Here is a 15,529-nt window from a genome sequence, read left to right on the forward strand (position 1 = left end):
AGCCATTCCAGTCACCCAGAAACCTGCAGGTAGCTGAGACTTTAGGACTTGTTTTTAGAAGGTTTGGTCCCTGGTTAATAAGTCCCCAAGATGAGAATAATTGATGCTGTCTTGGCAGCTGCTTATGTAAGAATTTCCTGTTCAGAGGACCTGTGCCATGAAAGAAATAAGCAATATTAAATGTTGCAAGCTGATTTAGCAAAACAAGCTTGGTAAGGGAACTATCAATAATAGGCACAGGTAAATATGTTACAGCTTGAGTCAGGCTGGAGCCAGTCTGCCTGCATGCTGTTCCCTTCTACATATGGGGCAGCACTTGGCAAAGCTGACATGGATTTGGAATTTAAAGCTATGTGGTGATTTCATTATTTTGTTTTCCTGCGAATCACTAAGGATGATTCAAAACCAAACCAGGTGGCCATGCAGCTACTGTGGCATATCAGCTACAGGACAATCTTATTTTTCTTCACAACATTACCTCTTACAACAACTTGACTTTCCAAAGTGTCTTAAATGCAGCAAAAGACACTTCATCGAGAGAGTCTTTTTCTTACAATTACCTTTAGCATTCTCAGGGAGATCTAATGTTTCTCAGAACTCAGAAAGCCAGCATGAACATTCATAGGCTAGGGAACATAATATTCATCACAAGTGGGTTGGAAGGGGAAGTTTGTTAGAATTGTACTTTGTTGTGTGCTTTTTCATTTGATTTTGCCTTTAACTAAAACATTGCAGGAAGAAGCATGATGAAGACAGTTATAGAGCTGGGAAAAGAGACTCTAGCAGGCCTAGCAGCCTTTAAAAAACTCTTTTAGAAGCAGTTTATAGACTGGAAACATTATAGCCCTAGACAGACTTGTGATGTGTTTGTGCTGTTTTATATACTCTTCCAGCTCTCTTAGAAACCTTTATGTTTTTCTCCAGAAAATCCCTAATTGTTAGCAAAGTGATCCTCTTTTGCCCTTCCCCTTCCTTATTTTAACTTTTAACTTTTGAAATAATTTTATTTACACAAAAGTGGTAAAAATAGTTGAGAAAGTACTTGTATATCTTTTACCCAACTTCCCTTCATGTTAAAACCTTATAGAACCATGGTGAATTTATCAAAACTAAGAAATTAACATTGATACATTATTACTAGATAAGTTCTACATTTTATTTGGATTTCACCAGTCTTCCCACCAATGTTCTTTTTCTGTTCAGGATGCAGTCCAGGATTTCAAATTTTATTTAGACATCATGTCTCATTAGTTTCCTCTAGTCTATGGCATTTTGGGGGTCTTTCCTTGTTTTTCATAACTTTGATATTTTTGAAGAATACTGAGCAAGGTAGATTGTAAAATTGTCAATTTGGAATTTGGATGATGACTTCTCATGATTGGACTAGATTTATAGATTTTGGGGAAGAATACTGCAGAGGTGACATGACTTTTTTCATTCATATCATATTAGGGTGTACATGATATCAACTTGACTTATCACTCACGGTGTTAAAAAGAATGTCTCCTTCTTTTAAAAAATGTACCAGTATGGTGGGTTGTTTTGGTAAGTGGCTAACTGATCAAAGTAAAAAAAGTACCTATCTCAATGCCTGACACTCAGTAAATGTTTATTCTTTCCTTCTTCCCTCCCTTCATTCATTCATTCAGCAGCCATTCTATACTGAGTCAGCCAGTGCAACTAATGTGTCAAGGCCCTTTATATATTTATTTATTCAGTAAACAAGTATTTTTTAAATGGTAATTATGTCCAAGGATGGAATTACAGCAAGAAAAGTGAGGAACTTGCCTCAGATAAAAAATTTAACTGTAGCAACAAACAAATGTTAGTCAAAATCAAAGTAGTCTATTCTTTGAACACCAGTATTAATGGCTAATAAGTAAGTTACATCCGCCTTGATAAAATCGACATTTGTCAGATCTTTGCCGCTTAGTAAATTTAAGACCTTGGACTGGCCATTTAACTAAGTTCCAGTTTCTACAAATTTAAAATGGGAACAATGGTAGTACCTACCTCATGAGATCTTGCTGTGAAGATCAAATGAGCTATGACCAAAAATATGATCAATCAGTTCAGGATCTGGCACTTAGTAATTATTCAGTTATTGATAGTTGTTATTCTTATCTAAACCACCAAAAGCAGTTAATTCAAACCTCTCTTCTATTGTTTATAAGATTCTATCTTGTCTTGTTCACTAGTGGAATCAATCAGATAAATCACCTTACCATCTGAGGACATCCATTTAACAACTGCCAATTCCAAAAACATAGTCACCAATTAGCCATATAATAAATGTTAAGAATATGTTAACTTCTTTTATTATTACTTTTACTGTTATTTATTATTATTATTGCCTAGAAGGGTGAAATGGATCCCAGCTACAGGCACCTATAAAGCGTTTCCTTAGGTATTGTCAAGAACTGTGAGTGTTGGAGATTTTACCCTACTTGCAGGGTGCTACAGTTTCATGTATGCTATTAAAAGACACAGAGTTGCTGGGTCAGAGACAAAGGACAGAGTACCAACATTTCCTTGCATTGGTTTCCTGATCCCCAGTTCCCATAGGGCAATATAAAGAGGGCTAGGTGATATTTGCACATGGAGTGGGTAGGTTGCAGGAGAGGAATCCTGGGCTTAGGGAACCCAACTCTTTAAAAAACAACAGTAAATATATCTTGTCTTTGTTCCAGAGGCGGACACTAGCAATATCTTTTAAGACTATAAACTATACAAACATCTTTGTAAAGATAGTATGGAACAAAGGCAGTTAGTGTCTATGCTCACTAGAAGTGCAGAAGCACAAGGTATCTATGAAGAATTATGTCACAACAGGAAGTAGCATACATTTGCCCAATCTTATCTGCTCCACCAAGAAAGGTAATTTAAGTAGGGAAAAAGCCACAAAGGCTGGCATTTCCTAATTTATTATCCTCTCCTCTGATTTGCTTTCAAAGTCCACTTACTCTGTTAAGTAAATCTCACTAGGTTCTTGAGGATAGTCTGACCTCTCACTCTGGAATGTATTCCAGAACAGGAACACCTGTGCTCTTGATAATTATGTTAATTTTACCTGTATGCTGATACTTTGATTCTGCTTGAATCCTCTTGCCTAATCTAGATCTGTGGACTCCTATCATGGCTTCATTACTTGGCTGCTGCAATTGGGTTGCTTTTTATTAGTGTGAGCCAATGTCTTGAATTTGACCTCAGATTTGTTCTCTAGATTGATTAATGGGTTTCTTTACAAATTGTGGTATTGTGGGACTGAGGTAAAGGTTTTTAGGGAACCTCAAATTATATATGGCCTGTGATTGACCTGGTCTTGTTCCAGGGGAGATCTATCTCCCCATCCTGTGTGTGGACTCTGTGTGGAAGAGGTGGGTGCTGCTGAAGGAAGGTTTCCTTTTGGTGATGCCCCAGGGCAGAGAGATCCAGGCTCAGAACTTGTTCTTTACTTCACCCTAATGAAGCTGTAACACCCCTCCACCCTGGGCAGGGCCAGCCTAAGGGCCAGGCACACGGGGCATCTTTTCCTAATGTACTACAAAGTCACTGACATTGCCTTCTACTCCTACACCTTCTCCTTGGTGCTAGCCAATGCAAGCAGTCAACTATTTTCCCTGTGTGGAGGTCTGGCACCACAGACCTGTAGAAGTCTCCTCTTTAATAGAACCATTAATTTGAATATATAAAGCACATGATATTATGCTTGATCTGACTGCAGATGAGATACAAGATCACTCATGAAAACGTTAGAGCTGTCATTTATAGAGGTAGTTCCATTTTTCTCACCTTTGAAATTCACAGCCAAATAACAAATTTTTATTTTAGACTAAAATTAGTAGCTCTTGGTCTTAGTCTAGAGGCTAAATCCCAAACAAAGTTAGAGTTAAATCCATTTATTTGTTTCTTAGTTGCACAAAGAGAAAAGAATAACATGTTTTGAGTGTATTCATCCCAGGGAACATATGTTTGAAGACCCGTTGTCTGTCTGCAGTATGAAAACAGTGACAAGCCAGAGTCAATGATGCTCAGGGTAAAAAAGAGCAGTTATTTTGTCATTTTTTTAGAAATAAGAATAACGATACTGGAAATGACTCTTTTTCTATTTCCATGAAAAAGGGCAAAGAGCAGAATGTCTTTGTAGTGATGAACAAAGACACATTTGCCCTATTGCTAATGAATGGTGTAATGAAACTACCATTGGAGACTGTTGATCATATTACTTACTTATAGCATCTTAAAATGGGAAAAGACCCTAGAACTGTTTAGGCATAACCTGCTTGTTTTTAACAGAAGAAAAGGGTCAAAGAACTTGTTTCCTAAGGTCACTAAAATAAAAACTGCCAGAATCAGTATTTATAATTTTTTCTTAATGCTATAATGGTAATTGGTTTATAATAGGTGCTCCATAAATAACTATTGAAACAATAAAGGAATGATTGAAATGTCCTTCCATATATTACCCTTCCTATGTGAATGATTCTTGTTTTAAAAAACTTTATATTAAAGTATAATACACATACTGGAAAACTCACAAATCATTAGTGTAAAGCAAGAGCAGTGAATTCTTAACAAAATGAACACACTCACAAAACCACTACTGAGATAAAAATAATTCATTATCAGTATTCCAGCTGGCATTGCCTCTCAGTCGCTACTCCCCAAATTGATATTCTGACTTATATTCCAATTTACTAGTTTTGCCCCTTTTTTGAAATTCATATAACTGAGTCATACATTATATGCTTTTTTTGTATCTGTTTTTTTTAGCTGAATAAAATCTGAGAGCTTTAACTGTATTATTGGGTGTAGCTATAATTTATACTCATATAATATTTCACTGTATGACAATGACAATTTCATTTATCCACTCTACTATTTATGGATATTTGGGTTGTTTCCAGATTTTGTCTCATGTATATTGCTGTTATGAACATTCTTGTTCATGTCTTTGCTGCACATATATATTTATTTCATGTATAAATGGATACACATAACAAAGAGTAAACTTAATAATGTAGCAAATGTTGATGCTCTACTTCATATACCCTAGATCCATCTTTGAGGTCTCCTATAGCTGCAGTGGACCATTCTTATAAATGCTAATGACTTCCCATAATAAGCAGCAGGATTTCTCCACTGTACTTTTATTAGAGTGTCTAGTCCTATGAAATATTAATATAATTATTGATATATTTTCATTTAAGTTATAATCTTGCCATTTGTTTCATATTTATTCAACATTTTCTATTATCATTTCCCATTCATTTTGCCTTATTTTGAATCAAATATTTTTATTATTCCACTTCACCCTCTAACCGCTTGCTATTTTTGTACCCTTTCACCATTCTTTAGTAGTTACACTAGAGATTACATCATACATTGTATAGACACTAATATAATTTAGTATTTGAGCACTTCTCAGATAATCATAGGAATTTATACTTTAAATATTTATAATAAGAATTCTACTAATGCTTCCACATTTTTTATTGTAATCATTTATTTTAATTATATGTAGATTTTATTTATTTTTTAAACACCTTTATTAGAGCATAATTGCTTTAGAATGGTGCGTTAGTTTCTGCTGTATAACAAAGTGAATCAGTTATACGTATACATATATCCCCATAACCCCTCCCTCTTGTGTCTCCCTCCCACCCTCCCTATCCCACACCTCTATATAGTCACAAAGCACAGAGCTGATCTCCCTGTGCTATGCAGCTTCTTCCCACTAGCAATTTACTTTACATTTGGTAGTGTATATATGTCCATGCCACTCTCTCACTTCATTCCAGCCAACCCTTCCCCCTCCCCATATCCTCAAGTCCATTATCTACATCTGTGTCTTTATTCCTGTCCTGCCCCTAGGTTCTTCAGAACCATTTTTTTTTTTAGTTTCCATATATATGTGTTAGCATACAGTATTTATTTTCCTCTTTCTGATTTACTTCACTCTGTATGAAACACTCTAGGTCCAATCACCTCATTACAAAAAACTCAATTTCATTTTTTTTTATGGCTGAGTAATATTCCATTGTTTATATGTGCCACATCTTCTTTATCCATTCATCTGTCAATGGACACTTAGGTTGCTTCCATGTCCTGGCTATTGTAAATAAAGCTGCAATGAATATTTTGGTACATGACTCCTTTTGAATTATGCTTTTCTCACGTATAGGTCCAGTAGTGAGATTGCTGGGTTGTATGGTAGTTCTATTATTAGTTTTTTAAGGAACCTCCATAGTGTTCTCCATAGTGGCTGTGTCAATTTATATTCCCACCAACAGTGCAAGAGGGTTCCCTTTTCTCCACACCCTCTCCAGCATTTATTGTTTGTAGATTTTTTTTTTTTTTTGCGGTACGCGGGCCTCTCACTGTTGTGGCCTCTCCTGTTGTGGAGCACAGGCTCTGGACATGCAGGCTCAGCGGCCTTGGCTCACGGGCCTAGCCGCCACTCCATGGCATGTGGGATCTTCCCAGACCAGGGCACGAACCCGTGTCCCCTGCATCGGGAGGCGGACTCAACCACTGCTCCACCAGGCAAGCCCTGTTTGTAGATTTTTTGATGATGGCCATTCTGACTGGAGTAAGATGGTACCACATTGTAGTTTTGATTTGTTTTTCTCTAATGATTAGTGATGTTGAGCATCCTTTCCTGTGTTTGTTGGCAATCTGTATATCTTCTTGGGAGAAATGTCTATTAAGGTCTTCTGCCCATTTTTGGCTTGGGTTTTTTGTTTTCTTGATATTGAGCTGCATGAGCTACTCATATATTTTGGAGATTAATTCTTTTTCAGTTGCTTCATTTGCAAATGTTTTTTCCCATTCTGAGGATTGTCTTTTCACCTTGATTATGATTTCCTTTGCTGTGCAAAAGCTTTGAAGTTTCATTAGGTCCCACTTGTTTATTTTTTGTTTTTATTTCCATTTCTCTAGGAGGTGAGTAAAAAGGATCTTGCTGTGATTTATGTCATAGAGTGTCCTGCCTATGTTTTTCTCTAAGAGTTTTATAGTGTCTGGCCTTACATTTAGGTCTTTAATCCATTTTGAACTTATTTTTGTGTATGGTGTTAGGGAGTGTTCTAATTACTTTCTTTTACATGTAGCTGTCCAGTTTTCCCATAACCACTTATTGAAGAGGCTGTCTTCTCCATTGTATATTCTTGTCTCCTTTATCAAAGATAAGGTGACCATGTGTGTGTGGGTTTATCTCTGGGCTTTCAATCCTGTTCCATTGATCTATACTTCTGTTTCTGTGCAAGTACCACACTGTCTTGATTACTATAGCTTTGTTGTATAGTCTGAAGTAAAGGAGGCTGATTACCCAGCTCTGTATTTGTTTCTCAAAATTTTGTGGTCTCTTTGGGTTCTTTTGTGTTTCCATACAAATTGTGAAATATTTTGTTGTAGTTCTGTGAAAAATACCATTGGTAGTTTCATAGGGATTGCATTCAATCTGTAGATTGCTCTGGGTAGTATAGTCACTTTCATAATGTTGATTCTTCCAATCCTAAGACATGGTATATCTCTCCATCTGTTTGTGTCGTCTTTGATTTCTTTGATCAGTGTCTTATAGTTTTTTGATTAGATCTTTTACCTCCTTAGGTAGGTTAATTCTGAGGTATTTTATACTTTTTGTTGCAATGGTGAATGGGATTGTTTCCTTAGTTTCTTTTTCTGATTTCATTGTTAGTGTATAGGAATGCAGGAGATTTCTGTGCATTAATTTTGTATCCTGCTACGTTACCAAATTCATTGATTAGCTCTAGTAGTTTTCTGGTAGCATGTTTAGTATTCTCTATGTACAGTATCATGTCACCTGCAAACAGTGAGAACTTTATTTCTTCTTTTCTGATTTGTATTGCTTTTTTGTTTCTTTTTCTACTCTGATTGCTGTGACTAAAGCTTCCAATACTATGTTCATAATAGTGGTGAGAGTGGGCAACCTTGTCTTGTTCCTGATCTTAGTGCAAGTGGTTTCAGTTTTTCACCATTGAAAATGATGTAGGCTGTGGGTTTGTCAAATATGGTCTTTATTATGTTGAGGTAAATTCCCTCTATGCCTACTTTCTGGAGGGTTTTTATCATAAATGGGTGTTGAATTTTTTCAAAAGCTTTTTCTGCCTCTATTGAGGTTATCATATGGCTTTTGTCCTTCCGTTTGTTAATATGGTGTATCACATTGATTGACTTGCACATATTGAAGAATCCTTGCATTCCTCAGATAAACCCCACTTGATCATGGTGTATGATCCTTTTACTGTGCTGTTGGATTCTGTTTGCTAGTATTTTGTTGAGGATTTTTGCATCTGTGTTCATCAGTGTCATTGGTTTCTAGTTTTCTTTCTTTGTGACATCTTTGTCTGGTTTTGATATAAGGGTGGTGGTAGCCACATAGAATGAATTTGGGAGTTCTCCTCCCTCTGCTATATTTTGGAAGAGTTTGAGAAAGATAGGTGTTAGTTGTTCTCTAAATGTTTGATAGAATTCACCTGTGAAGCCATCTGGTCCTGGGCTCTTGTTTTTAGGAAGATTTTTAATCACAGTCTCAGTTTCAGTGCTTGTGATTGGTCTGTTTGTATTTTCTATTTCTTCCGGGTTCAGTCTCCAATGGTCGTGCTTTTCTAAGAATTTGTCCATTTCTTCCAGGTTGTCCATTTTTTTTGGCATACAGTTTCTTGTAGTAATCTCTCATGATCCTTTTTATTTCTGCAATGTCAGTTGTTAGTTTTCCTTTTTCATATCTAATTCTGTTGATTTGAGCCTTCTCTCTTTTTTACTTGATGAGTCTGGCTAATGGTTTATCAATTTTGTTTATCTTCTCAAACAACCAGCTTTTAGTTTTGTTGATCTTTGCTATCATTTACTTCATTGTTTTTCATTTATTTCTGCTGTGATCTTTATGATTTCTTTCCTTCTGCTAACTTTGGGTTGTTTTTTTGTTTCATTGCTCTTCTTTCTCTATTTGCTTTATGTGTAAGGTTAAGCTGTTTATTTGAGATTTTCCTTGTTTCTTGAGGTAGAATTGTATTGCTGTAAACTTCCCTCTTAGAACTGCTTTTGCTGCATCCCATAGGTTTGGGGTCCTCACTTCTTCACTGTCATTTGTTTATAGGTATTTTTAAATTTCCTCTTTGGTTTCTTCAGTGATCTCTTGGTTATTTAGTAGTGCATTGTTTAGCATCCATGTGTTTGTATTTTTTACAGTTTTTTTCCTGTAATTGATGTCTTGTCTCATAGTGTTGTGATTGGAAAGCATACTTGATATGATTTCAATTTTCTTAAATTTACCAAGCCTTGATTTGTGACCCAAGACATGATCTATCCTGTAGAATATTGCATGAACACTTGAGAAGAAAGTGTATTCTGTTGTTTTTGGATGAAATGTCCTATAAATATCATTTAAGTCCATCTTGTTTAATGTGTCATTTGAAGCCTGTGTTTCCTTATTCATTTTCATCTTGGATAATCTGTCCATTGGTTTAAGTGGGGTTTTAAAGTCCCCTACTATGATTGTGTTACTGTCAATTTCCCCTTTTATGGCTTTATCATTTGGCTTAGGTATTGAGGTGGTCCTATGTTGGGTGCATAAATATTTACATTTGTTTTATATTCTTCTTGGATTGATCCCTTAATCATTATGTAGTGTCCATCTTTGTTTCTTGTAATAGTGTTTATTTTACAGTCTATTTTGTCTGGTATGAGAATTGCTATTCCAGCTTTCTTTTGATTTCTATTTGCATGGAATATCTTTTTCCATCCCCTCTCTTTCAGTCTGTATGTGTCCCTACATCTGAAGTGGGTCTCTTGTAGACAGCATATATACAGTCTTGTTTTTGTATACATTCAGCCAGTCTGCATCTTCGTTGGAGCATTTAATCTGTTTACCTTTGAGGTTATTATCAGTATGTATGTTCTTATTACCGTTTTCTTAATTGTTTTGCATTTGTTATTGTAGGTCTTTTCCTTCTTTTGTGTTTCCTGCCTAGGGAATTTCCTTTAGCATTTGTTGCAAAGCTGGTTTGGTAGTGCTGAATTTTCTTAGCTTTTGCTTGTCTGTAAAAGTTTTAATTTCTCCATTGAATGTGAATGATATCCTTGCTGGGTAGAGTAATCTTGGTGCAGGTTTTTCCCTTTCATCACTTTAAATACGTCCTGCCACTCCCTTCTGGCTTACAGTTTCTGCTGAAAAATCAGCTGTTAACCTTATGGGGATTCCCTTGTATGTTATTTGTTGCTTTTCCCTTGCTGCTTATAATATTTTTTCTTTGTATTTAATTTTTGATAGTTTGATTAATGTGTCTTGCCTTGTTTCTTCTTGGATTTATCCTGTATGGACTCTCTGTGCCTCCTGGAGTTGATTGACTATTTCCTTTCCCATATACATAGATTTTAAACTCCACAATTAAGTAGTAGTATTATTTCGTATAGCTAATATTGATTCGGATTTATCCATACATTTAACCTTTTAGTTATTTTTTTGTTCCTTCTTGAACTTCTGTGTACCCATCTGTGATCATTTCCTTTTGCCCAAAGAAACCTCTTTGGGATTTTTTTGGTGTGAGCATATTGGTTATAAAATCTGTTTTATTTGTCTAGAAATGCTTTCATTTTGCCTTCAGTTTTCAAGGCTATTTTTTTTTTCTGGTTATAGATTTCTAGATTGGCTGTTATTTTCATTTAGCACTTTAAAGATACTATTCCATTGTCTTCTGGCTTCCATCACTCTTTTGAGAAGTTAGTTGTCAGACTTATTCATTTGATAGTAATTATTTTTTCTTCTGTACCTGCTTAATTTTTTCTTTTCCTTTGATTTTCAATAATTTTACTCTGATAGGATTAAATGTGAATTTCTTGGTATTTTTTTCTGCTTGGTGTTTGAAGCATTCCTTAACTCATTGGTTTGATGCCTTCAATCAATTTCAGAAAATTCTTGATCATTACTTCTTTAAATATTACATCTGTCCACTTCTTTTCATCTTCCTTCTCTAAGATGACTATATTTGGCAATATTTGTGGCCTTTTTATCATATCCTATATGTTTCTTATAAATTTCTATATTTTTAATTCTTTATTTTAAGCACAATTCAGCATGGGTATTTCTTATTAATTTATCTCCTAGTGCACTAGTCTTCTGTTTAGCTGCTTTCACTCTTCTGGTAAATTCATTTTTGATTGAATATTAGACATTATATGTGAAAAACTATAGAGGTTCTCTATAATGTGATATTCTTCCAGAGAGAATACACTTTATCTTTTGACAAGTAGCCAGAGTAGAAGCTGATTATCTTAATCCATTCCTGAGCTGAGCTGAATTAAGGCCTGATTTCAAACACTATATAGTGAGGTCTACATCTGTTTTTTTGTCTCTCCTAGGGCCTTTCTCTCTAGGGATCCCAAATGAGCCTAGTGAATTTCCCAAAGCTCCTCATCTTTTGAGGGTATTGAACTCCAAATTTGCCTACCCAAATCCATTATGCAGATGATAACTTCACTCAGCACTTCAACTGCTCTCTGGTCAGCTTAGATTCTAGCTCTGTGCAGCATAAGAATTGACAAATGATCCCAGGAATACAGAATAATGGTCTCACCTCAGTGAGTTTCTCTTCTCTCTGGGAACTTGGCCACCTCCAACCTTGCCTACCTTGGAAAGTCTTTGAAACCTTCAGACAGATTATTTTTTATATGTTGTCTAGCTTTTCTAGCTTTTTTTTTTAATGGGATGGTTATTTTACTACTACTAACTCTGTCATAGTTAGGAGCAAATGTCATGTTATTATTAAGTGGCCACATTTTAAATGCATAAAATATGAAAGATTCTCATATTGTGAGGAATATCTATTTAATACATAGACAGAGAGTAGTTGGGGGTGATATGGCTTATTATGAGTTTATTTTTGATGGAGTCTCACCAAATACGTGTTATGCAAAAGACAGATATGTCTTCCTGCTACATCCAGCTAAATGTTACCAAAGAGTTACAATTAATTTAAAATTACATAAAATACAGTACCCCCAAACTCTCTAACATTATCTATCTTGATTTACAATGGAAAATCTCTGATTAAATAGTCACATGAATAAGGTTCCATTATATACTTATTTTTATGCATGTGCAAAAATTATTCTTGCTGAACATTGAACATTCCATGGATTTGTAATCAATGTTTTATTTTACTTCTCAAGTATAAAATTTTAAGATTTCAGTATATTTATGTATGTGCAAATGCTTCTATTATCGTAAGCAATTTGGTAGTAGTAGCTGCCATGATTCCAGATTAGAGTCTTGAACAGTGTTTTTATTCTTTCTTAAAAACAAATGACATTGTCTTACTATTGTAGGAGAGGGAGTTGAAATTTAGTGAATAATCTTTTGGTTGTAACAAAAAACTAGCTTAAGCCAAAAGGATTTTCTTGACTCATATAACTGTGATGTCCAAGAGTGGATTCTGGCTTGACGCCCATCTGGAAGAAGGGGCTCATAAGATGTTGTCAGGGGTTGGTCTCTTTTTCTATCTTTAAAATAAATTTCTCTTTGTATACTGGTCTTATTTTTTTTTTTATTCAGGCTTTTTCTATACAGTGGGAAAGGTGGCTCTAAGGCTACTGTCATGTTTGATAATCCGAACAGAAGAGAAAACTTTTCTCTCCTATTGTCTCTAATATATATATATATATATATACACACACACACACACACATACATATACATATATACATATATACATATATTACGAAAAGACTCTGATTGTCACAATATGTGTCATATGTCCAACCATAGCCCAATCATCTCTGAAAATTTGGTACTATAATTGGCTAAACTTTGTTCACATGACCATCTTTGTGGTCAGGGTTGCAGGTCACTGTGACTGACAGTCCCATCATGATTACATAGGGAAATGAGGCTGCTCATTATCATTTCTTCCTCTAAAGTATTTTGTAGAATGCTCCTTGAAGAACCTGGAATTATCTATGGGTCATATGTCACATAAGGTGGTAAGAGGTGTTCAGAATGGTTTAGTGCCTTTTTTTGTCCCTGTGCTTACTTACATGGCTGCATTTTGGTAGTTCTTAATGCACTTAAGATTTTGGGTTCAGTTCCTCCCTATTACCTGTCCCTAGCATAAAAGCTTTGGTCTGAATATATTTTAGAAATAAAGGAAACTTACTCAGTGAGAGGAGCCTCCCTCTCAGCTCATCCAGACACATTTTGTATCAGATTTCCTTTTGGGGTAATTGCCTACTATCAGCTTTTGCTGTTCTTCCCTTGTAGAATTTCATTCCAACCATGTTCTCTTACTTATTTTTGTTTACACTGTCCAGATTATTCATGCTTCAGGACTGACTACTATTCAAATGGGCAGTGTATAAAAACTGATTATTTAGGTTGTCAATATATTTGTGTGTGTATGTGTTTTCTAATAGTAATAGCACAAAGATGAAATCCAAGATCATTCACAATACCAATATTTTTTTGTTCTGTGTACTTACGTCTGTTCTGAATATTTCTACTTGATCTTTAAAAAAATCCTGATTCCCCATGTTGTTACAATTATACTTTTATAAACTGTGGGTGGGATAGAGGGGTCATACTCTAGAGGCCTGAATCTTAAAGACTACTAGGGGATTAACTCAGAAAAGAGAAGTAACATTTATTTATTGACTATAATCTACTAGATGCTTTGCAAATATTTCAAACTGTCATGCGATCTTGATAAGAGGGAATAAAGTCCTCATTTTATAGAATTTGAGACTCAGAATGCTGGAAGTAACTTGTCTAAGACAATGTAATTATTCAAAGGTAGAACTAGTATTCAAATTTTCTGGTAACTTTGACATCAAAGCCTGAGTTCTTTTTCAAGGAAGCAAGTGATGGGAAGAAGTTTAGACAAGGAGGCAGGAGAATACATGACAGATGTGTCCATGACTTCTACCTTTCAAAGGAACTGAACTCTCCGAGGAACTGAGGATTATGGTGCTAATCAAAAGGCAAGAATTAGTTTCAGGGTTTCTAGGATTAAATCTGAAGCAGAAGCACCAACTGAAGATAGCACAGAACTGAAGGGACAGTCCACCAGGGAAAACTGAGGTTATAATGCCAAACCTATATAGTCTAAATGTCAAATTTAGAGATCAAAAGTAGGTCAAGGCAAGATCCAAAGCTTGAGAGAAACAGGATGAATGGGCAGCAGATCAGAATGAGTATTGGGGGGGGGAAAGGTTTCCAAAATTATTGCAACCAATTAAGTAGGTATTTGTAGTCCATCATTAGGGAACATGGTTTTTAGGTGGATACTATAGGTTTAAAGGGCCAGAATTAGATCACACAACAGCTAAAATAAGCAAGAGTTCCCAGTATATTCAACAAGGGAAAGGTCCAAAAAAGAAACAGGTGAATGTCCTGTAAAGCAATGATTAAGACTGTGGCACTAAGACTTGCAGAGCACTAATTAAAAGCTGACAAGTATTCTGTCCCCCAGGTCAAACCCTTTGAATGGGAAAGCAGCTGAGCCAGGGCTTTGAACTGGCTAGGAATCCAAGACAAAGAGTGACAAATAGCAGTTGCTGCCACTAGTCAATGAACAGTTTTCCAGCTTGTCCAGTGTAAAAGGGATTGTTAATCCCCCTATTGTCTTTTTAGCCACACCCACAGATCAACACTGCCATTAGTCCTCTTACACATCAAGCTCTGGCATCTCTTAAAAGGAATTTTCCAGGTGCTTTAGTTCAGTGCTCTAATGGTCACATCTCACAAGTCATGCCCTGATTCCTTCTGCACCTGGAAACTGTGGGTGGGGGCTGGTTTTCTGCTAGACCTCAATGACTAATGCACACCTGCACTTTCTATTGTTCCTGTTGGCAAGAGAAATATTTCACAAAACAGCTTGAACAGAGAGTTGTCAAGAAATTTCGACAGCAATTCCTACATGGACCTTGTTTTCTTCAGGACTGAAATCTGGTGAGATTTTGCAGGATCTTAGAATTAGTATCTATTTTTTTTCATAAATTTTTTTTGCATTTAATTTTATTGGGAAGAAAAAGAATTACAGTTTCCTTTGGTATGGATGAATCTGAGGAAGTATATCTCCTCTCTTTAGCTATCATGCTTACTAATTTTGGGAATTTCGGTATGACTACTAGGTTATGATGCTGTTTATAGGAGGTGACTTTGAAGAAGTATCATGTTAATTCACACCTCTGTTAATCTGCTCAAGCTAACATTCACCGATTACTATGTCTTCAAAAGAAAGAAAAATCTGCTATAGCTAAGAGGTAATTTAAAAGTCAAGGGGGGCTTCCCTGGTGGCGCAGTGGTTGAGAGTCTGCCTGCCGATGCAGGGGACGTGGGTTCGTGCCCCGGTCCGGGAGGATGCCACATGCCGTGGAACGGCTGGGCCCGTGAGCCATGGCTGCTGAGCCTGCGCATCCGGAGCCTGTGCTCCGCAGCGGGAGAGGCCACGACATTTAGAGGCCCGCGTACTGAAAAAAAAAAAAAAGTCAAGGGTATGCCAGTCCTTTGGAA

Source organism: Delphinus delphis, chromosome X (genome assembly GCF_949987515.2).
Source record: "Delphinus delphis chromosome X, mDelDel1.2, whole genome shotgun sequence".
In the NCBI taxonomy this organism is placed as follows: domain Eukaryota; kingdom Metazoa; phylum Chordata; class Mammalia; order Artiodactyla; family Delphinidae; genus Delphinus; species Delphinus delphis.